Source organism: Lampetra fluviatilis, chromosome 1, assembly GCF_964198595.1.
Source record: "Lampetra fluviatilis chromosome 1, kcLamFluv1.1, whole genome shotgun sequence".
NCBI classification, from domain to species: domain Eukaryota; kingdom Metazoa; phylum Chordata; class Hyperoartia; order Petromyzontiformes; family Petromyzontidae; genus Lampetra; species Lampetra fluviatilis.
Window position 1 is genome coordinate 25,486,232 of NC_136275.1, and position 22,585 is coordinate 25,508,816.

The 22,585-nt window shown below is 45.6% G+C and overlaps 1 long non-coding RNA gene across 1 annotated transcript; it reads right to left on the reverse strand.

Moving 5' to 3' along the window:
- Positions 1–584: 584 nt before the first annotated feature.
- On the reverse strand, positions 585–22,361 carry LOC144938161 (uncharacterized). Its single transcript, XR_013637818.1, has 3 exons — positions 22,341–22,361; positions 20,629–20,806; positions 585–1,781 (listed from the first exon to the last, which is right to left on the reverse strand). It is a non-coding gene; the product is annotated as an uncharacterized LOC144938161 (long non-coding RNA).
- Positions 22,362–22,585: the final 224 nt, after the last annotated feature.

The window sequence follows — 22,585 nt, forward strand, 5'->3', positions numbered from 1 at the left end:
TTCGTGAAATAAAACCTCACTTGTCTGTACTTATATTTATGCACTTTGTATGATATACTAGTTCTTACCTATGTAAAGTCACGTAGGTAGAAAATAATAATAGATTACAACGTTTCGATCGCCACACAAGCAACCGTCTACAGGTAAGAGAGAGAGATAGGCTGCTGAAACAAGTCCTTATATATAGAGGCACGAGGGGGGAAGGGGGATTGCCGCATCGGGCAAGAGGGTGGGGGCTAGAGATTGTGCCTAAGCGAGTGGGAAATCCAAAGATGGGAACCGAGATACGGGGGGAAAGGAGGATGACCTCCACGACAACGATGAGCTGAGGAGGTGGCCATTGTATTGTGAGAGATTAGCATGTCAATGTAAACGAACCAACGCAACGGTGGCTGTGCTAGTGCGACATCCAGCTTGTTAGAAAACGAGGGAAACAAACGAGGGACAACATCACCTTGAGGGAAGGTGAGAGAGACACGCACCGAGAGGCGCACACACAGAGAGACACAGAGAGAGACACACACAGAGATGTACACAGAGGGACACACCTAGACTTTTGACTTTTAAACAACTTTATTGCGGCCAGTAGCAACAGCACTGGAGGCGATTCCGATACGAAATACAGAGGGCTTTTCCGGGTCCCCAGCATTCGAAGAAGACGTGCACATCACCGGCATGTGTGTGGTATGCGTGCTCCAGCCGGAGCCGTGCCTTTAACAGGCCCCTAAACACTAGAAGCACAGAACAGCCATCAGTGTCACCTTCCAGCATCTTTTTCCTCGTTCTGTACACTGCCATCTTCGCCTGAGCACAGGCGAAGTTGGCGAGGTCATGGCGCTTGTTAGCCAGGTACGGCACACCATATACGAAGCTACTGTTGTAGAAGGGCACCCCCAGTTTCCTGAAGATGTCCCCCAAAAGGCGGAACATTGGTTTGAGCCGCTGGCAGCATAAGACCTAGTGGGGCAGATCCTCCCTGGCACCGCAGGAAATGCACAAGTCTGTTAGCCCGGCAAGATTCGACTGAGCCACATGGCCAATGGCAACGTGCAATGTGGCAATCTCCACTGGAGGTGACCACAGCGTTTGGCTATGGGAGACTTGTACATTTGTTTCCACTGGGAGGAGGCCGCAATGAAGGGAGATAAATTATCTCTCTATTTTGTGTCCGGTAGGTTGACCAGGTCCCGGGAATGCAGCGCCTTGACACAGGATGTGTAGAGCACTTTGTTCGGCACGCTCTTCAGGGGCATGTTCCTGCAGCCTCGGAGCTTCAGTAGCTTGCCGGAGTCACTGTGGCCAGGGGGGTGCGTGCAGGAGACGTACAACTCCAGGAAGGAGGAAGAGGGGTGGGGGAGGGCCGCCACCATCCCCAGACACCTCAAACTTCAGGCACAGCTCCTTCATGGCGCGGTGCACGTCCCGCAGCAGCTTCTCCCCGGTGAGCATGGAGCGGAGTCCCGCGGTGCAGGCGATCTCAGCTGCGGTCTTCCACTTCCGCTGGTGGGCCTGCACGAGGTCGAAGACTGTCTGCAGCCCTGCTGATCCCCTAGAAGAGGCCGTTGCAGAAGAAGGGCTCGTTCAGGAACTGCACGAGGTCGTAGGGCGCGTGCGTTCTGCTCCACTGGAAGCTCCGCCACGCGTCCAAAAGACTGGTGATAACCTGGCAGCCTCGTGTAGTCGACCAGGCTCAGGTCCATCAAGAAGAGCTCCTTTCCATACCCGAGGCACCCCCCTGTATTCCTCAGCAGGGCAAGGGCTGGCGACTTCCAGGGTAGCTCCTCCCGGTCGTACAACAGCCAGAAAGAGAGACACACAGAAAGACACACCCATACACAGACAGAGACACACATACAACAACATCACAACCAGTTATAGTCTGCTAAAAAACGAGAGCCACCGCCACATCGAGGGAAAGGGACAACATTGGCTTTGTTAGTGAGACATTTAGCCCGCTAATGTAAAAACATTTAACTTGGTAATGTGACTCAGAGTCGGAAATAACTGTTGACAATGGCAGGTAGGATGGAAACATGAACAACCAGTCAAGGCTTTACCTGGTTAATAACGTCCTTCCAATGATTTCTCAATTTGTTCCCATCTTCTCGATTTAAGTTATGTCTGTGTTTATATTTCTGTATGGCTGCATGAACAAATCTTTGATGGTAGCCGGAAGGTTTGCAGAGTACCTTGGTCTCGGAAAAAAACAATGTCGTGTGAGCCCACCGCGTTCAAGCAGTCATCAGCCACGGCAGAGGTATTGGTTCTGCCATGTTTAAAATCTGTCTTGTGTTCGCGAACACGGTCCGAGACATTTTTGTAGACACCAGGGTATTGCATGTCAGGAATCACATCTTTCACAGATGGGATCAGGTCACGGATTTTGTGTACTGTGTTAAATCGAACCTGGATCTTATGTTTGTTCAAGATTTTGGAAATATTTTTGGTAACCCCTGCTATGTATGGCAAGGTGATGGTTTTGATTGGGTCCTCAGATAGTTCTGTTCAGAATTTTTTAATGTCGTCTCTATAAAAGGGGATGAGTAATCAATTTCAGTTCGCACCAAGGCATCATTTGTATAGCTTTGTATAGCTAAAGTCTAAAATCGACTATTTTGCTCGTATAAAAGTAAATGTACTTTCAAATAAGTTCCATTAAAAATATTGGAATATATTAATTTTGTGAAATAAAAATAAAAATCTGTATAATTACATTAGGTGCAATATGTCGCAATCGCCATTGTATATTCAACACGCCGTATTTATTTTTTTACCATTTTTACATGTTTTTTTATTTCCATAGTTCTCAAGCAAATCTCAGTATCACAGTTCACAGAACTTCAATTCGTCAAAGAGCAGTGAAAGAAATCAACTGTGAACTTCAAGGACATGGGATATGCCCTTCAGAAGCCCTTTCAGGAATTCCACAGAGATGTAGAGATATTATCTGGAGTGACGTAATTCATTTCCTGTCTGTTTTCTGAGAAAGATAATAGCAGCTCTATTTCTCACAGCAGGAAAAACCAATGGAAATAATAATGCTTTCAGATAACTTTCATGACAATGTGCATTAAATAAGTTATTAAAATACAAATACATTCAACTGAGTGAACCGAGAATAAGAAAGATCACAATAATTAAAATTGTACCTTAAGAATAATACAAATTATACAATAAATTTTTTTTTACAGAGATTCACGAAAATGTATTGACAGTTTCACAATTAGCACCACATAATAAATGTACGAAAATGACTTTTAAATACACTGTACTAACACAGAAAATTACATTTTTTTTACCAAATGAAAAACAAATTTACAGCCTCGACGTAAATATGCAGCATATATTTATTTATTTCAATTAACCGTTGAACACACAGGTGCTCTAAAATGTAAGGTGAAAGTGCAGCCCTGCAAATAATTGTTCATGCCACTGCTGGCCCCTCGAGAATGTATTTTGGCCTACTCTTTTACGCTGACCTGCCGATCAACTAATTGTGGTGTACCTATATATACCTCTGATTGGACTGAGGTGTGGAGATATAAGAAGCTTGCTCATTGTATCAACTGTCGTGATCGAACCAGTGACCTCTGGATTGGAAGTCAAGTTTCCTCACCATTACACCAAGGCAGCATCCCCAAATATGCTACAACAGAGGTTACTTGTATTCCCTGAATTTACTGTAGTTTCAAGATTTCTAGCAAGGACACAAGTTAAAATGGACTTTCAGAAGTATGCCAAAGAAGAAATTAAACTACTCTTTTTTCAATCATAAAAAATTAAAGACCACACTGCTTTGGAACACAAGGTGCATAACGAAGTTAGTCTGAAATACACAGCATAAACGTGAGCAACATTGTGGCTTGATCATTATGCGAAGCATGTTCATGAAAAAGCGAAATAGGTTGTTGGTTCATTACACACCATTTTATAAAGCGTATGGAATAAAAAAAAGCTGAGGGAAAAAAACAAGAAAAACTGTTTTATTAAATGTAACGAAAAAAATAACACTTTTCACAATCATGTCGTTCATTATAGCACAGATTATGTTTCCTGATTAAAATCCACGAGGTTATAAGGAATAGATTAAAATCTATAGATAATTTTAATCTATTCCTTATAACCTGGATGTCACCAGTTTAAAGAAGCGAGGAGTTACCGTTGCCGTGGATGGAGCACACACACATAGAGTGTGTGGGAGGGGGGGGGGGCAGAATAGAGCCTACGCACAAAATGCACGGTAAGAAAAAGAAACGGAAATATGAAAATGACAAACACAATACATATGTAGTGAGTTCAACTGTGTCGAAGACGTACTCTTTGGAGGCAACACATTTATTAACACCAACACACGGGGTAACTGCACCTTAACAGAATAATAACCTATGGTGGTAACCTCCAGGCTAATTACACTAATTACACCGTAACTAGCTACAATGGACCGGACCACAGCTTGGGTCCAGGTCCACGTGTTGGAGACTCTGTAGGACGTAGAACGTAGATGAAGGTTTCCTCAGAATGAACTACAGCGCTGGTCCCTCTGGGGGACCCGGCCTATATCCTCTGCGGCGTGGCCGGCTCCGCCCCTGGCCACAACCACCTTCTAGAATCCTCGAGCAGGATCTCGACCCGGACCACGTGACCACCCCTAGCCCCCACTTGGGGCCCCGTTGTCGACTTAACCGGTCACGTGTCCTCTTGGGTCAACCAGAGTGCACGGCCTCCAGTAACCCCTTCCCTATGGCTAACACTCTCCCACCCGATCCTCTTGGGCTGGCATTGCACGCCAAGCGTGATGCTATCCAGTGCTGTCAATCAGCGCTTACATTTAACTGCATCCACATCCTAGTGGTGTCCGCGATGTCAATACACTGTACGCCGTGCCTCTCTAGGCCCGGCATGACACAGTGACATCTCGCGATGTCACTACATATGTCTGCGCGTTATACACACAGTGCTGTAAACCAATAGAAAAAGTTAATATGGGATTGTTACAACGTTGTTAGTCTCTTGATTTCGTACCGTTTGTACGATTAATATTTAATGCATTACATTAACTTCCAATCGGGGATAGATATGGTTTGTGCATATTTGAACTTCATAAAAATGCAATATCACTGCAGTGCACGTGAATTCAGCATTGATATCCCTATAATACAATAGGTATAATGTGTAACCGTTGTACGTAAAACACCGTTTACATAAATGTATTGCTCCTATTTATATATTGCAGTATGTGGAGCAACAGTGGTTGAAGAATACATTTGTGGAGCACATTGGCTGAAGCACAAACGAGCGAAGGCTAAAATAATATTTGACTACCTATTGATTTATACAGAGTTTAATTGGTAACATGAGTACCATTGGATTCTATGTCTAGCCTAATTGCACCCAAGTATGGCTGATGAACTTGCTTGCCACAACATAAAATTACGTGGATGTGAAGCTGATTTAGCTGTGTCTAACTAAATACTTGACACACCACTGGGACCCATCAGCTTGCCTAGTGGGTCCCCATGGTGTAGAAGTGGGGGTCTCTACAAATAATGCAGCAATGAGCATTGGTGACTGTACTGTATTGATGATTCCTCATGAGAACCAAACCAGTCTAGAGGTGTCTGTCTTAGCTACACTTGCTCAATTTATTGGTGGTGGCTTAAGAACAGATCACTGCAATTCAGTTCTTCAGGAACTGGAGGTTTGCATAATACATAAGGCTGGAAGCATTTTTTACACAGTCCAGGTTTCGTGTGTTGTCAAATACTGCTGGTTTACCAGACATTTGTTAGAGGGCACTGGACATGAGGGCCTCCACACACCATGTAAGTAGTGGGGTTATGTGTCTATTCTTCCCCATGCTGGTCAAGTGCAGGTTGGTGAAGGTGGGGGGTTCATAGACATTGGAGCACGTTACTGTACAGTAAACAAGATTTTTCTGAAAATTACCTCTACTGACAACAGAACAATGGAGCATTGTATACATCTCATGTGCTCGGGTAAATTTTTTGTTAAATAAATAATGATAAACATTAAGCGACTTTCGTTGCTAAGCTCGGCATGCAATTTGGACTCGAGAGACATGTGTTTATCTTATGATCCTAATTTGGATTGGCCTGCTTTGTCATTCCATAAGAAATGTAATGTTACCTTGGGTACACAAATGGAGCCGAGGATAGCTAAAGAGCAGAGAAAAGCAAGGTGGATGAGAGGCTAGATGGTTGGATTGATGGAGACAATTTTACTATAATTTTGTGCCTGTGGGGATAATGAGTATTACTCTACATAATAGTACAAACCTAGACAATTTAAATCAAGTTATATGTTGTTATCATCTCAGCCAAGATTCTCCACATAATCATATTAAATCAAGTGCACACAGCCTCCTAAGACGCCTATAGCTATGTAGGCTTTTGTTTAAATTCAATGTGCTTTGTACTCCCACCAATGTTGTGATACACAAATATATCGCACAAAGCAGGATGATATATATGTATGATATATATACATATATATCATACATATATATATCATATATACACAGAGAACATTACATAATTCCTATAAAATATAACATTATATTCCTTTGCCGATGTGTTAAATTTGTTTTTCACAGCTCGAGTGAGATCACATGTGCAGTGTTAAATTCCGAGACATGAACTGTCTCAAATCGAAACTGCAATCGTATTTTTGAGGCAGCGTATCCTTTCATATCATTCTATATTGTTTTGAGAATGCTAATCTTTTATAGAGATATGGGCGCTACAAGTCAACAACGCTATTTTTCTGCAAACCATAATGCTGCTGTAGTCGCAGCCTCTTTATGTTACTCAAGTGCTTCATATACATTTCAGTATTATTTAAATTAATAATCGCAGTTAATTGTAATAGAATGTCTACATTTCCATGAGTGTCAAAATACTTTAATGACTAATTTCTTTGCAAAAAAACCTGACACCCCAATATCACAAATTTTGTAATTGTAACAATCTATACTTGGAGATCCACTTAGGCTGGTCACAACGTTGTTAAATACGCCACAGATGATTATACGCCACATTTGACTTGCTGTGACCTCATTTGATGAAATCTTCCATCGTGATGCAATGCAGACATTTAACATTGCACGTCAGCACGGTTTGAGGCTCGCCTCAGATCCCTGAGGACAATCGGGTTTTTTTTGCTGATGGTGTTTGAGATAGCACTTTCCATTAACTAGTAGTGGTGCTGATAATATTCCATTGTTCCGCCGTTCTGTGCCCGACATTAACTCATTTTCTCTGAAGGAGATGGCAAATCAGAACAAGGACGGCTCACAATTACGTTTTTGCTGTTCTGATTGGCAGCAGATGATTTAATGATCTGAATGTTACCCCAAACTGGTAATGTTTAAGCAGAACTGGATGCCTTCTTGGCATACAATTAAAAGGAGTGATGAACTACAGAAATACTAATTTAATCCATGCAACACTTATTTTTATCCACCTTCAGTTTGAAGTTGAATTTAAATATAGAGTGGAACAAGAGAGTGCCAGCTGTTAGCAAAGTGTTGGCAGCAGGGCATTGGAGTGTGATGATGCATTTGCATTCCGTTAAGTATATATAGTTCTTTTGTACTGCCTGGGAGTTAAAACAGGAATCACCTTTTCGTATTTATGTTGTCATATGCATTGACACATGGGCATAATTATTATACTGTACAGCACTGCATTTACAATGCATATGTACTATCATTGCTATGGCAGTATGCTGTTGGCTGTACAGAGTACTGTTCAGTAGGGTGCATTTTAAATTGGTGTTAGGATGGCTCAAAGTGCAGTCAGTGTGATGAATTTATATTCTGCACGTCAATGCGTGCAGAGGATTAAGCTACCAACAATGGCTGCTTCTGTGAATTATAAATATTATTCTAAATCTAGTGCACATACTCTCACGTGTGATTGTCCATATCTACTGCTCAAATAATGTAATTAATTGGTGACAAATTAAGACATTAACAAGCAACCACATCCTTTCCCACATAGGCATGATAGGCGAATAACAAACACACACGAGTAGATAGTATATCTATTTATGATGAAAATAACAATGCAAGATGCCTCTGCAGTCAGAAAAGGTGGTCAAAGTTGCTCTACACGTTTCGGACTGGGGCCAAATCCCAGCTCATATTTCCTTCGTGTGGAGCTGAGACCCTCTGAAAGCATGGCTAGAAGATGGTGCTAATAGGCGTTTTTTTTCAGCCATGCCAGCGGGAGGGGCTCATGTGACACACAAAAGCAGGTCATTGGTTGGTTCAAAAACAAAGGGTTCTGGCAAAGGAAGCTGTGTAGTTATGAATGGGTATTGTCTGATGTGGTCAGTCTAGGTGTATCTGGAGGCTGAGGCGAAGTAATACTGGTAGGAACCTCCTGGTTACACCAGCCCACAGGGGATTATTGCGTCCGTCGTGCAGGGAGGGGCTGGGAGGGGAGGGTGGAGAGGAGAGGGTGGGGCTGGGTGGGGTGGGGAGGGGCTGGGTGGGGATGGTGGGGAGGGGCTGGGTGGGGAAGGTGGGGCTGGGTGGGGGTGGGAAGGGTGGGGCTGGGTGGGGAGGGGCTGGTCACCTCGTGGTGCCCTTATAAAACTCAACGTTTAACCTACTCACGCCGGCTTGTGCCCGACCTCACAGTCGGGCATATTTGCGGAATACACCACTCTGCCGTTGACCCTGGCCATTGACCGAGCAACCCAACGTTCCTACCAGCTCCCTCCGCAGGAATGTGTTTAGAAGGCCTCTTGTAATTTACTTGGCCTCAAAATCACGTGATGTGTATTGAGTTTCCCACTGCAGAAGCGTCTTGCAGTGCTATATTCATCATGTCTCAAAGTGTTTTCTCATATCAAATTATATGAACGTGTGTCCTTGCCACGGGTACAGTGGGTTTGTAAAAACAAGAAAACAGTTGCCTAAATGATATAGTGGCCAAATTGTTGTCAATTTGTCAATAATTGATTTCATCCACGAAGGGACAGTAAAGCCTGTTTTTGTGACGCTTCCTTAAAAATAAGAAATTAGCAAACTCAATTTGGCATGTGATTTGACAAATAAATCTTAGAAGCCCTGTTTTTCACATCTTCTGTGCATTAAGTTAATAAGGCTTGCAACTGTTTATGTAATCCTACTTTATCTATTTCATTCAGCCCTTTGCCTAGAAATTAATCTGTGACAGGATTTGGCTTTCTTTGTCCAATGCATGCATTAATCCTACACGCTTGTGCTTGTCAATGAAGGCTGCTGTTTATCTACTTTGCACCTCACTGATGCTCCTATAATCCCCCCCCCCCACCACTACGCACCCTCCCAACGTCAACCTCCCACTCCATCCTGCATCCTGTCTGCCTTATGATTACAGTGGATATTGAAAAGTATGCATTTTCATCAGTTTTTTTCTTATCTTCCTAAAACGGTGACTTATTTATTTTTCAGTCACGGAAATTATTAAAAAAATGCATACTATTTGACAAAAGAAGCAATCTTCTACAGCTATGCACATCCAAATGCGCAAGAGTGGTGAAATTCGAAAAATACTGAAGGGCAATTATAAATATTATGCCTATGAAAAATGTACACATTCTCCTTTTTATTTGCCCGCCTCTTTTTTCCTGTGGTCAATGTTAAGACTGATTTATTTACAGAATAAAATACCGAGTTTATCAGTTGTAAATGTCTATCTTAAAATAAATGTGAAGACGAATAATCCTCTTTAAAAGCATTCATATTAAATTACACGAATTCACGCTATCTTATAAAATATAGCACACAAAAGCTCTCTCTCTTTCTCGTTATTTTGAAACTTACTAGCACAGGATAAGTATAAAATGAAAATTAATACATATAACATATTGTCTTCCTTTATTCGGTCCATCCATCGCTTCTTCGGACGTCCGCGTGGACGGCGGCCCTCTGGCTCAATACGCAAGGCAGTCTTGGCCACTGATGACTCTTCACTTCGCATCACATGGCCGTACCACCGAAGCCTTGCCTCAAGCATCTTGTCCGCAATGGGGGCCACACCAAGTCGCTTCCGAACGTCTTCGTTCCTGACACGATCCCATCGAGTGAGCCCGAGGCTCCATCTGAGCATCCTCATCTCCATGGTGTGGAGAGCTTGTTCGTGTACAGTTGTGGTTGGCCAGCACTCGGATCCATAAAGTGCCACCGGTCGGACGATGGTCTTGTATATTTTTCCCTTCAGCCTATCCGGCATTTTCCGATCACAGAGGACTCCGGTGACTTGCCTCCATTTCATCCACGCCGCATTGACTCGTGACCTCACATCAGTCGTGATGCTACCATCTGAGCTGATGGTGGAGCCCAGGTACTTAAAGTCCGTCACTTTCTTCAGATCTTCTCCGTCAATACTGATGGTGCCGTCGGTTTGGGGGCCACACTCCATATACTCCGTCTTTTTGATGTTGAACCTCATCCCGTTTTCGTCCAAACGTTCCTTCCACAGGCGCGTTTGTCTTTCCACTTCTCCTCTCTCTTCATCTGAGAGGAGGACGTCATCCGCGTAGAGAATTGTCCATGGAAGGGGCGTGTGCAGGTCGGCAGTGATCGTGTCCATGCACAGGATAAACAGGAGTGGTGACAGGGCCGATCCTTGGTGCACTCCAACGCTGATGGGAAATGGCGGTGATATGCCCACTGCACACCTGACTGCACTGGTGACGTTCTTGTATAGGAGTTGCACCCAATGCACGTAGGTTTCAGGGACTCCATGGGATCGAAGCGAGTGCCAGATGAGGTCGTGGGGGACCCTGTCAAATGCCTTTTCAAGGTCGAGGAACGACACGTGCACAGCTTTGTTCTTCTCTCTGTGCCTCTCCAGCAGGAGCCTCGCCGCGAATATGGCGTCCGTAGTGCCACATCCTTTGACGAAGCCGCATTGGTTGGGTGATAGGGTGATGATGTTTCTAATCCTCGTGTCCAAAACTCGCTCAAAGATCTTCATCGCATGACACAGGAGCCGGATTGGCCTGTAATTCGAACATTCTGCCACGTCCCCTTTACCCTTCCAAATTGGAACCGTCGTGCTGGTCGACCAGGCTTCTGGGACCTCACCGGTGCTCGTGATGGTGCTGAAGAGCTGGGTAAGGAGGGCAGCACCCTGCCTGCCAAGGATCTTCCAGGCCTCAGCAGGGATATCGTCCGGGCCAGTCGCTTTCCCATTCTTCATTCTCTTGATAGCTTGTTCCACTTCGGTGATGGTGATAGGTGAAACCGGACCGAGGACGTGTTCAGCGCTAATAATAGGTGGGTGGGGAAATTCCTGGTTGCAGATTCCAGAGAAGTAGTCGCTCCAGCATATTGTAAATGGCAATTATTATTGAGGCCCTTCTGCAAGCAGTTGGTGACTGAGAAATTGCAGGGCTGCACCTTTTAGTTATTTGACGTAAAGAAACGTCGTACTTTTCTTGAGCCTTCAAAACTGTTTAGTTATAGGCAGCAATATTGATTTGTTGATACGCGTCACACGTATTGCTGCAAACGATGTTCTACTTACGTACTTTGCGCGAGTGGTATAAGTACACTGTTTGTATGCCACTTTTTCTGCAGCATAAAATGTGTTATGTTAAACAAAATAAACAATAAATAAACGCAGTATGAATGTTATTACTAAATAAACACACTGTATAGGATCAGAATCATTATTTATCCTGGAGAAATTCGATGAGTTATGACGCCACAAACAATCGCACGATAGGTTTAGTTAAAAAAATATGATGATCAGACATGAACATTGTCTTAACTTGGCAACCCCTTCCTTCTACCGATAATAAGTTAGACCACAAGGCGATTTACTTTCTCATCTGCTCTCCCACCGATCAAGAAAATGGTTTGTTTGGCCCCAACTGACTTAAGCATAACCAACCCTTTGCACGCTTCACCAGTTCTACTTAGCATTGTGTTTCAACCACACATTTTTTTCCCCTGCTGCCATCCTTCCACGCCAAGCCATTTATTCTCCGGCAGGCAGGCTGCATACGTCAATCTGCCTTGTAAGGCAAGCCTCACATGAGTGACGCATCTCCCATCGTTTGTAATAGTGTTTCCACGTTGCAAACTACAAGGCACGTCTGTTTCGTGCCAGATAGCAGTTTAAGCCCCCAGAGAAGTATGGGATTTCAAGCATGCAAGGGATGCCAAGAGCTGTTGCTATGTGTGTGTTGTCTGTGGATTAGCTTAAAATGAAAGTTGCACGTGATTTATCAAAATACAGTACTTAATCCATTTAAATTAGCATTCTACATACAGCTGCCAACTGCATACTATATTGTGCATTGTTTTAAATTGGACAAAGACAAGGCCATATCATCACATGCCCGATACTGGACAAATATATTACTCTGATGGCAGGACATGAGAAGAATTGGACAAAATGTAGTCATATATACAATCCATTTGCTGTTGTTATTAATTATAAATAATTTAAGATATAATCTATTATAAAAGCCCGGCATTCTGTTTGTCAATCAACTAAATTATGAGAGCCTTTCAGAAGGCCGGAATAAAAAAATTCTAGAAAGTGAACCGCTGCCCCAGATGTGGAGGCAAAAAGTTTATCCAACAGGTTTCCAAAAACCGTCGGCCCTCTCGCCCCCTCCCCCACCAACAAAGAAATAGTCAGTAGTATCTGCACACATGGAGGGGGGGAGAGGACATCAGATTTCCTTTCACATCTATCTACCCACAGCGTCATTGGAAAAAAGTTGATATTTAAATCCCTGGACCTCATGCATAGATTGGTCTGAATCAATGAGTGACAGGTGAGCATTAGTGCAAATAGTAATGACCACATCATGCCTCCAGTCACACTGCTTTGCACAACCTATTACATGCAAGTTTAACATATGACCATAGGTATTAAAATTCCAGTGTTCATTTATCTTAGTTTACACAGTGGAAAAAGCCATTTCACAGAACCAGCATTCAACATTATTTATTTGTGGCTCATTAAACTCCTCTCAGTTGAGGTGTCATTAGTTATCGACATTGCAATTTGGAGACTATTTTTATTTGAACTAATATCCCTGGGTGAATGGCTAAAGTCTCGTTGCACTTGAGATGCTTAAACAATTATCAGAGCAGAAAAAGTATTACTTTTTGCCGATTCATTTTTTTTTACATCGACGTGAGTGTATTCTCCATGGGAGAGAGTTTTTCATATTATGCAGTTTACAGTTTGCATCACGAGCTGGCAATATCACATCTTACTGAGCAGAACTGTGGGAAAGTCTATACAACAAGCGCAAAATATATTGGTCATGCCTCAAGCATAATTAAATGAACACACGGTTATTCTCCAATCAGGTATTAGTCAACACATGGAAATGTAACGCTTAAAAAGTGCAACTGTTTGTAATGAATGCGTGATATATTTATTAAAAAAAAGGCCATGACATTATTTTTTTTATTTGAAATAACTGTGAATGCCATTTATATACAACTAGCGGTAAGTACCCGGCGTTGCCCGGGCGACACAATAACAAATATGTCAACGCAGAGCAAGGTATAAATAAATTATGAGTTGTGAGCACACAAACGAAAATGTGATTATTTGCTTGGTGATTATTAAAATACCAGGTTTGTGTGTACATGAGTTGAGCGAAAGAAGCAAGGAATAGTAAAATTAGAAGTCTGCACACAAACAGTATAAATGTACATTCATTGTGTCTTTCGGTAAAGTCACGTAGATAGAAAAAAAATTAAGTGTAAAAAATATCACACAATACCAAACAACACCCGCCATTCCGCACTAAGTGGCGGTGACGTCACCACGACGCTTGTGGCAGGCTATGTGCACCTTGAGGCTACGTGAAGTGTCGAACGCCCGCTAGCAGGAGGTGACGGGGCAGACCCAGATGCAACAGGTCGACTGACTGAGACGACTGGCTGATGCACCACCTGTGCTCCCTACTGTGCCAACTTGCTGTGATTTAGCCACCCAGTGCTCTGCCCGTTGTTGTGAGCGTCGCTCCTCCCTCTTCTGCCCTCCATTGTTGTTGGAGGACGACTGCCTCCAACTGGGCAGTAGCGTCCTTCACGAGCCTCCTCCACAGAGGCCGATCCTGACAGCACTGGTAGCAGTCATCGGCAAGTCCACTCAGCTCCACATCCTCCTGTACCACATCACTCCATCTCTTCTGTAGACCGTGTCGCACCCATTTAGCCCCTACGATCCGGCCGAACAAAAGCTGTTTACGCATGCGGTGGCTGGGCATGCGGGCTGCATGGGCCAGCCAACGCAGCCTTGCCGGAAGAGCTCACTGATGGGACTTTGTCCACATCTTTAAAGGATTTGTGAGCTCTTCACACAATCCAGCCTGGTTAGACCCAGGATGGATCGTAGGCAGGCCAGCCTAAATATTTCTAACCGGCGAAGATGTTCCATTAGGGGAGTCCACTTTTCGCAAGCGTAGAGAAGGGAGGGAATGACTGTGGCTGAGAATACCTGAAGCTTCGTGTGGAGCAACAGACCAGGTAGCTTACACACAGCATTACGCAACCGATTAAAAGACAATGCCGCTCGACTGATTAGGAGTGAGACCTTTGCTGTTAAACCGGAGCCGGTCATAAGGATACTGCCCAGGTATGGGCAACTTTCCAATCTCTCCACAACCGCCCCATCAGCAATTTAGAGTTGTGGGGGTGTAGTGTCCGATGGTACAAAATACCCAGGCAGGTGCTTAGTTTTGGTGAGGCTGATGGCACGGTCCCACCTCTTAGTGGCAAGCTCCAGGTTCAGCAGCAGCGCCTCCAACTCCTCGTCTGAGTGAGCAGCAATTACCAGATCACCGGCATACATAACATGGTTGAGCAATAGGGAGCCATCCCTTGACCGCACCCAGGCATCGATCAGCCTCCCATTGTATCTGTACCAGATGAAAATTCCTCCGGTAGAGCTATTGAAGGCTTCACGAACTACGTGGTAAAAATAGATGTTAAATAATGTGGGAGCCAGAGGACATCCTTGTCGCACCCCAAGGTGTACAGGGTATGGCTCCGACTCCCAGCCACGTAGTTTTACCCGGGCCCGCTCATCATCATGAAGGTCCTTAATGATCGTGAGCAGAGGGTGAGGGACTCCAAAAGCACGCAGAACAACCCAGAGGCCAGGCCTACTGATGGTATCATAGGCCTTGACCAGGTCAATAAAGCAGAGATGTAGGTCTTGTAGGAATTCCCTTCACCTCAGCTGTAGCAGACCGATAGAAAATATGGCATCTGTGCAGGACCACCCTTTCCTGAAACCGCTTTGGGGCTCTGCAAGCCTCTCCTCAGCGTGCCTAGCAAGGCGATGTTGAATAATCCTTGCCAGGACCTTTCCCGGCACACTGAGGAGTGAGATGCCCCTGTAGTTGTTACAGTCTGTGCGGTCCCCCTTCTTAAAGAGGGGGGACCACCAGGGCATCCTTCCAATCCTGCGGAACCCGTCCAGTGGTCCAGACTGTTGTTATGATGTCATATATGGCAGTCTTTGCACAAACGCCACCCTCCCTCAGCATTTCGCTTGGGAGATCATCTCTGCCCAGTGTCGATGGTCAGAGGGCAGATCAGCTCCATGGTAGGTCCTGGTGTCAAGGACATGGGCTCGCATCCACTGGTCCGTCACTATGTAGTCCAGTAGATGTTCTTGCTTGGACCCGGCATGCATCCATGATGTTGTGTGGATGCACCGATGCTGGAAGAGCGTGTTCGTAATTACAAGCCCATGGGCTGCAAATAAATCTAGCAGCCTCCTACCGTTGTTATTGAGCTAATTTGGCCTGTCCTTCTTCTAGAGGAGGGGCTGCTTCAGCGTGACCACTGTCAAATATGTTTTTCATGAAGGACACAAAATGTTTCTTCATCTCTGTTTTCTTGTCCAAGGTGCGGCGCAATGAGTTGAGCCGTGAGAGGGCTTGCTCTCTATTGTTGGGTAGCCGGCATCTGGGATTACGAAATGGCAGAGGGGCAACCCAAATGTTTGACTCATCTTGGAAGAACTCTCTGTCCATTATTTTCAAGAATTCTTCATCCTCTAGCGATGGAGCAAGTTTGTCATCGTCCTTCGTTGTCACGAACACCGTATGTCCAACATCATCTTTCAGCATAGAGGTTCCTTCGTCGGCCTGCATGGTACAGCCTTGACTTCTCTCGCCGAGTTTCTCTTTCAGCGTGAAGTGGTTCGGGCACGGTTTGAAGAGCGACGTGCGTCCATTCATGAGCACACTCATTCTGAATGTGCTAATGTGGTCTGGTTTGTGGGTCCCATCGAGACAAACGTCACCTACGATGACCCATCCTAGATCGAGTCTCTGGGCGTAGGGAGCGTCGTGAGGTCCATTGCGTTGGTCGCGAACCTTGTGGACTCTCAGCATGTCCCTGCCGAGCAGAAGTAAAATCTGTGCCGCGTGATCCAATGGCGGGATGAACTCTGCTATGGGTTTCAGGTGTGGGTGGTGACGTGCAACTTCGGGCGTGGGAATCTTACTCCTGTCGTCCGGTATCTCGTTGCACTCTGTCACCGTAGGAAGGGCTAGCTTCATGGTGCTATCTATGGTTTCCACCATGAGGCCGCTCGCTCTTCTTCCCGCTGTCTCCATCAGTCCTGAGCATGTTCTGAGCGTGTATGGAAAGGAATTCCCACCTACACTTAGCTGATCAAAGAACTCTGACCTTGCCAAAGACCTGTTGCTCTGGTCGTCCATTATGGTGTACATCCTTACTGCCCTTTCAGGATGTCCTTTGGGATAGACTCGGACAAGGCATATCTTTGAGCAAGATCTTCCTTTGAAGACTTCTCCACAGACTTCTGTGCATTTGGTTGTGATTGACGAAGTGAGTGCGGCGGTCTCGCCTTGCTCCCCGCCGTGCTCTGCTTCGGGATCGGAAGCCTTAGTGCTACTGGGTTTCGAGTAAAATGTGTGCAGAGCAGTTGCGTGTTTGTCGCTGCCACATTCCTCGCACTTGATATCTGCCTTGCAATTCCTTGCAAGGTGGTTAGTAGAAGCACAGCATTTGAAGCACACTCCAAATTCTTTCAGCATGTTCTTCCGCTCTTCCAATGGCTTCCTCCTGAACTCACGGCATTTCTGGAGGGAGTGAGGTTTATCATGCAATGGGCATTGCTTCTCTGGATCCTCTATCTTTTTCTTTGTGGTGGTTGCCTGGACGGAGTTTGCGAATGTCGCAGGAGAGACCTCAGTCTTGTGTACAAAAATTGGCCCTCTCGCTGTTCTTCGTTTCGCCGTTGTCCTTTCCATTTTTGGGAGATCTGGACTGGAAATCCCCGTGGTGCCAAACATGAAACTCGGGTCATTTCTAGTCTTAGCCAGGTTGCGGATAAACTTTGAGAAAAAAGAGAATGGGGGGAATGCAACCTGATGCTCTGACTTGTATCTTGAACCCGTTGTTCTCCATTTTTCCTGCACGTCAAATGGCAATTTCTCTACGATGGGGTTCACGCCATGGTAGGTATTCAAGAAAATGAGACCTGGTAAGTAGGGATCAGCCTGGGCTGATTCAAGCTCCATCAAAAGATCTCCAAGCTCCCGTAACCTTTTATTGTCTCGACCAGAGATTTTTGGAAAGTTCTGCAACTTCTTGAAGAGAGCCTTCTCAATGGTTTCTGGGCTACCATAGCACTCCTTGAGCCTCTCCCACACCGCATGCAGGCTTGAGGCGGGGTCGTCAATGTTTGCTGACCGATCCTCTTTGCGTACTCTGCAGATTCATTTCCTAACCATTTCACCAACAGGTCGAGTTCTTCACTTGCAGAGATGTCTGCATTTCGGATTGCATTCCTGAAGGTAGATCTCCAGGCTCGATAGTTCTCAGAGTGGTCATCAAACTTAACGAGTCCTGTGTTGATTAGTTCGCGGTGAGCCAGGTACCTAGCAAAGTCTCCTAGTCCTGCTGATCCAGGGTGTGTCCATACTGGCGCTTGTGAGGCGGCATTATTGGCTGTATTGCCTAGCATGCCGTTATTTGCGATGGCGTTGGACTGTGGGCCCAAAGGGTTTCGATCACGTTGGCTGGATCCCTTTATGTGACTGTCTGGAATGTGGGTCTGACTTGGTGCATCCACGTCTGACCCCACGTGCGCGACGCTGAGTTGGCGACTAACTGCCAGGGCAGGATATGCATTTCCACCATTCCTGTAGACAGCATTCATGTTCATTCGGAGTGGAGATGGCAATGCCTGAACATCCACCCTTTGTTCAGTATGGTTTGGTGGAGGAGCATTGATGCATTGTTCAGACCAGTCCAAAATATTTTTTCTGGTGAGTTGATCACGGTCCTTGACAGGTTTCTGAGTGCCAAACTCACTCCAATTCTCTTCCTTATCCAGGTTGGCTGCTGCCTCGAGCACCTCTGCCTGGGCCATTGCAGCAGCTGCTTCCCTTTTGAGTTGTAGGGTGCTTAACTTAGCATCCAGCTCAATTTTCTTCCGTGTGGCAGTAGCCACTGTAGCCACTAATGAACTCTCTGCTATGCTTGCTTCTTCTTGTATGCGAGCCTTTTCAATTAGCATGGCTTCCTCTTCAGCCATGTAGGCAATACGGGCGCTTGCTGCTTCTGCTGCTGCGCGTGCCTGAGCTGCTGCCATACTAGTAGATGATGTCTGTGAGTGCGCTGAGGCTTTAGATCTTGTGGTGGACCTGGATGAGACAGAGTGCTGAGATTGTGTCTCTCTTAAGCCCTCCACACGGTCCATTGCATCTTGTATCACTGCCTGCACATTATCATCGAGCAGTTCGAGGAAGTGCTCTTGTCTGCGCACTCCCTCAATGCCCTCATCTGTTTTCACCTTCATCAGGAGGGAGATGTATCTATTTGCCAGGAGCTTGTAGCTTGAGCTGCTCACATTCACTCGCTGGATGGCCCGCTGAATTGAGGCCACTGTGTCTGAGGCATTTGAAGCTTCAGATAAATCTGCTTCAACCCGGTTCCATGCCCGTTGTATCCTGGCATCAAGGTCCTGTTTCTCAGCCTTATAGCTTTCCAAGGCCCGTTGCGTCAACCTGACCTCCCTCTGGGGCCTTGAACTCCCTTGGTCCTCTTGAGGCAGGATGGGAGATCCTGGATTGCTTGGTTCACCTTCTTCAGCATCTCTCCCTGCTGAACTGTGGCTTTCCATGCTGCGATGCTTGCAGCACGATTTTAATGTAGACTCGTTGCAGAGCTCCTTGCTTGTTGCAGGCTGACTGCAGGGCTGGCTGCAGAGCTGGCTGCAGAGCTGACTGCAGAGCTGGCTGCAGGGCTGGCTGCAGAGCTGACTGCAGAGCTGGCTGCAGAGCTGGCTGCAGGGCTGGCTGCAGAGCTGGCTGCAGGGCTGGCTGCAGAGCTGGCTGCAGGACTTCTTGGGAGCTTTAAGAAGAGTATTTTTTTACTTGGCTGCAGAGAGCTGGCTGCAGCACTGGTTGGGAGCTTCAGGAAGAATATCTTTTTACTATCTCGGCCTCGCTGTGCGCTGCGTTGCACCGCTAGTCGAGTAGATAACCATGTGTTCAATAAACCCTCGGAGCCAGGATGACCGTCCAACTCCGATCGTCATTTATTGATTGTAACAGGTAAAACTGGTGAGAAAACACAGATACAGCATCTGTTATAATTCGGAAACACCCACACAATGAACACCACAGCATCAGAACATTGTCTCAGATAACAATAGATCCTGGAAGGACCAGGCCCCCACATTACCCCTGAACAACTAGACAAAGGCACAAGCTGGTGCGTTGCATACAGGCACATAGTGTATTCATCCCACTGCACCCCAAATGTACAGCATTACACTTAACACTAAACTGTGGATGAGATACTTCGTCATCACTCTCAGGATCGCAACATAGGCACAAGTCTGACTCGACCTACTAAATCACAAGTAACATGCACAATAAGGAAAGTCACAGGCTTCGTTACTAACTAGGCCTCGTATTTACTACAACAACTTAACGGCACCATAAAGGCATTTACATTGCTATAACGGTCATTCCAACATTACAACAGCATTTCCAATATTATAGGAATATAAACAACTTACAGATAATGCTTCTTAAGCTCCCACAATGGACAAGTGCGGCTGTGGTCTCACTGAGATGCGATGCGTGCCGCCATCTTGACTTATCTGTGTAATGGCCGACGCCCGCGTGGTACAGTGGAAATCTAACATCGTCACTTCCTGGTCACGTGACCAACATTAGCATCAAAAAACAGGAACTTCCTGTGAACGCACGCTCCACATCTGCCGTGAGGCAAGAAATGGCCCATGCCCTTCAATCACTCCAGACCAGGTGCCAGCATCATGACCAACTCGGGCATTGAAGTCAACCAACAAGATGACTCTATCCCGAGTGACCACTTTAGCCAGGACCTGTGACAGGTCATAGAAGGCATCTGACTCATCGGATTTGCCTGCATCACTCCACGGATGTTCGTCTTCGGTGGGGGCATAAGTAACCACGACCACCACTCCTCGCCTCCGGTTGATGGGAAGTATACTGGGGCTTACAGCTTCCCTCACCTCACCGCCACGCTCCCACGCCCCCTTCATTCTTTTGTTCCGAAGAAGAAGAGCCACACCCTGTTGTTTGGCAGTCTCCTACCCTGAGTAGAGGATTGTCGACCCCTCATGGTGGCAGGAGCCAGAACCGGTCCACCGGACCTCCTGAATGCCACAGAGATCCAGGCGGTACCGGTCCAGCTCCCGACAGAGGAGTGGCAGCCTCTCCTCCGCAGTGAGCGTTCGAACATTCCACGTGGCCACACGAAGTGGTTTTTCGTCTGACACACATAGACACAGATACACAGTGACTTACACACTCACATGGAGCCATGCACACAAATCGACTAACACACACACAACGACTGACACACACACATGGACTGACATGTTTGCATCTCCTTCGGCATTGATGGCGTCCCAGAGATGAGCATAGTGTTCACATGCAGGTGGTTTTGATTCAGTTGAATGTAAAGAAAGCGCTCACTCTCAATGTTGGCATACTCAGCGACAACATACTGGTGAAAGAGGTTGGCGCAGAGGAGACAGTTTTGTGAGGATGTCTTTGTCCTGCAGCTTTGTAATTGGAGGAATGTTGACGTGGTACCCATCTTGGCCTTGCGACAGAATAATGTGTTATTGTAGGGCATCGTATGCTCTGTTAGTGTCAGGAAATCGTGCGATGGTGTTTTCTTGGTATGGAAGAACAATGTCTCTCTCACGATTTTCCTCACCCACTGTAAGAAAGCAAGGTCAACAATATTTGGGGCATTGAACCTCCCTGTGTGCTCCCCGCTTTGGTGGAAAGTAAGGTGTGGTACGACAAAATATAAATGGGTGATGTTCCCAGGAAATGCAATTGGCTGTAGCTAAGAAAGTCCAACGTATTTAGCAGTATAACATATTAATCAGTATCGCAGTACTACGTATCAGTAAAAAGCGTGACGTGAGCAATAGAAACAACAGAAATTAATTGAAGAAATAAGCTGAAATAAGTGTACATTAAAAAGCAGCGGTACGCACAGGTAATTTGAGAAGCAGGCTACAGTCTAGATTATAGACTGCCAGTACAGCGACTCAATGACATAAGCATTGCTCGTCGACATAAAAAGCTGGCAATACGGTCAGCAGCAGAAAAAGCAGGATACAGTCGACATAAAAGGCTGGCAGTACACTGAGTGAGGTAAAGAAGCAGGCAACAGATTATAGACTGGCATACACTCATAATGGGCAAAAACAAAATTAGCAGTGTAAATAATAGAGTGCCAATGCACTGATGTTAATTAATCAGCAGGCAGCAGGTCACAGCACAGACTGGCAGTACACCGTCTCAGCGTCATAAAAACACACCTAAAAAAGGAAATATTTAGCAACCTAATAATGAAAATGTAGTTTTGTGCACACAAACATTATTATAATATTTGCTAACGTATTAGTTTCATAATAGTAAATAATGAACCAGAGTTTTTATCTGCACACAAACATTATTATTGTAATATTTGCCAACTTATTTGTTTATTGATAGTAAACAATGAACCTGAGTTCTTAGCAAAAGATTCAATAAAATTGTACTTTACATTGCCGTGGTGAGGCCTAGTCCCGTGCAGAGCCTGCGGCCTCGCCTAGATTGCCCAGACGGAGGAGGTGACACATTGCCAGGCTGGGGGCTGAGCCGCTACCCCCCCCCATCCCCCGCCCGTTCTACAATAATACTATCTAAGCGCTATATTAGTATTTGCCTACCCTATAGTAGTAAGTGCACACATTGGGGTGGGGGGGGAGAGAGAAGAAGACATGACACTGTGATGAATTTACCTCAGCCTTGGGTGTATTTTTTTTGCATTTTGAACGCGAACGAGAAACGCCCCACCCACTCACCCTCCATCGATGACGCGCGTGCGTTGCCAGGGGCAACCCCCGAGCAGCATGAGCGGGGCGGGGAAATAATTAAAAAAAGAAACATCGCACAAAATTGCTAATTTAACTACTTTAAAGTTGACGGATGGGAAAAGGGAATAGCCTATGCCCACCGCGGGGCTTAAGTTTTTTCTACGTATACC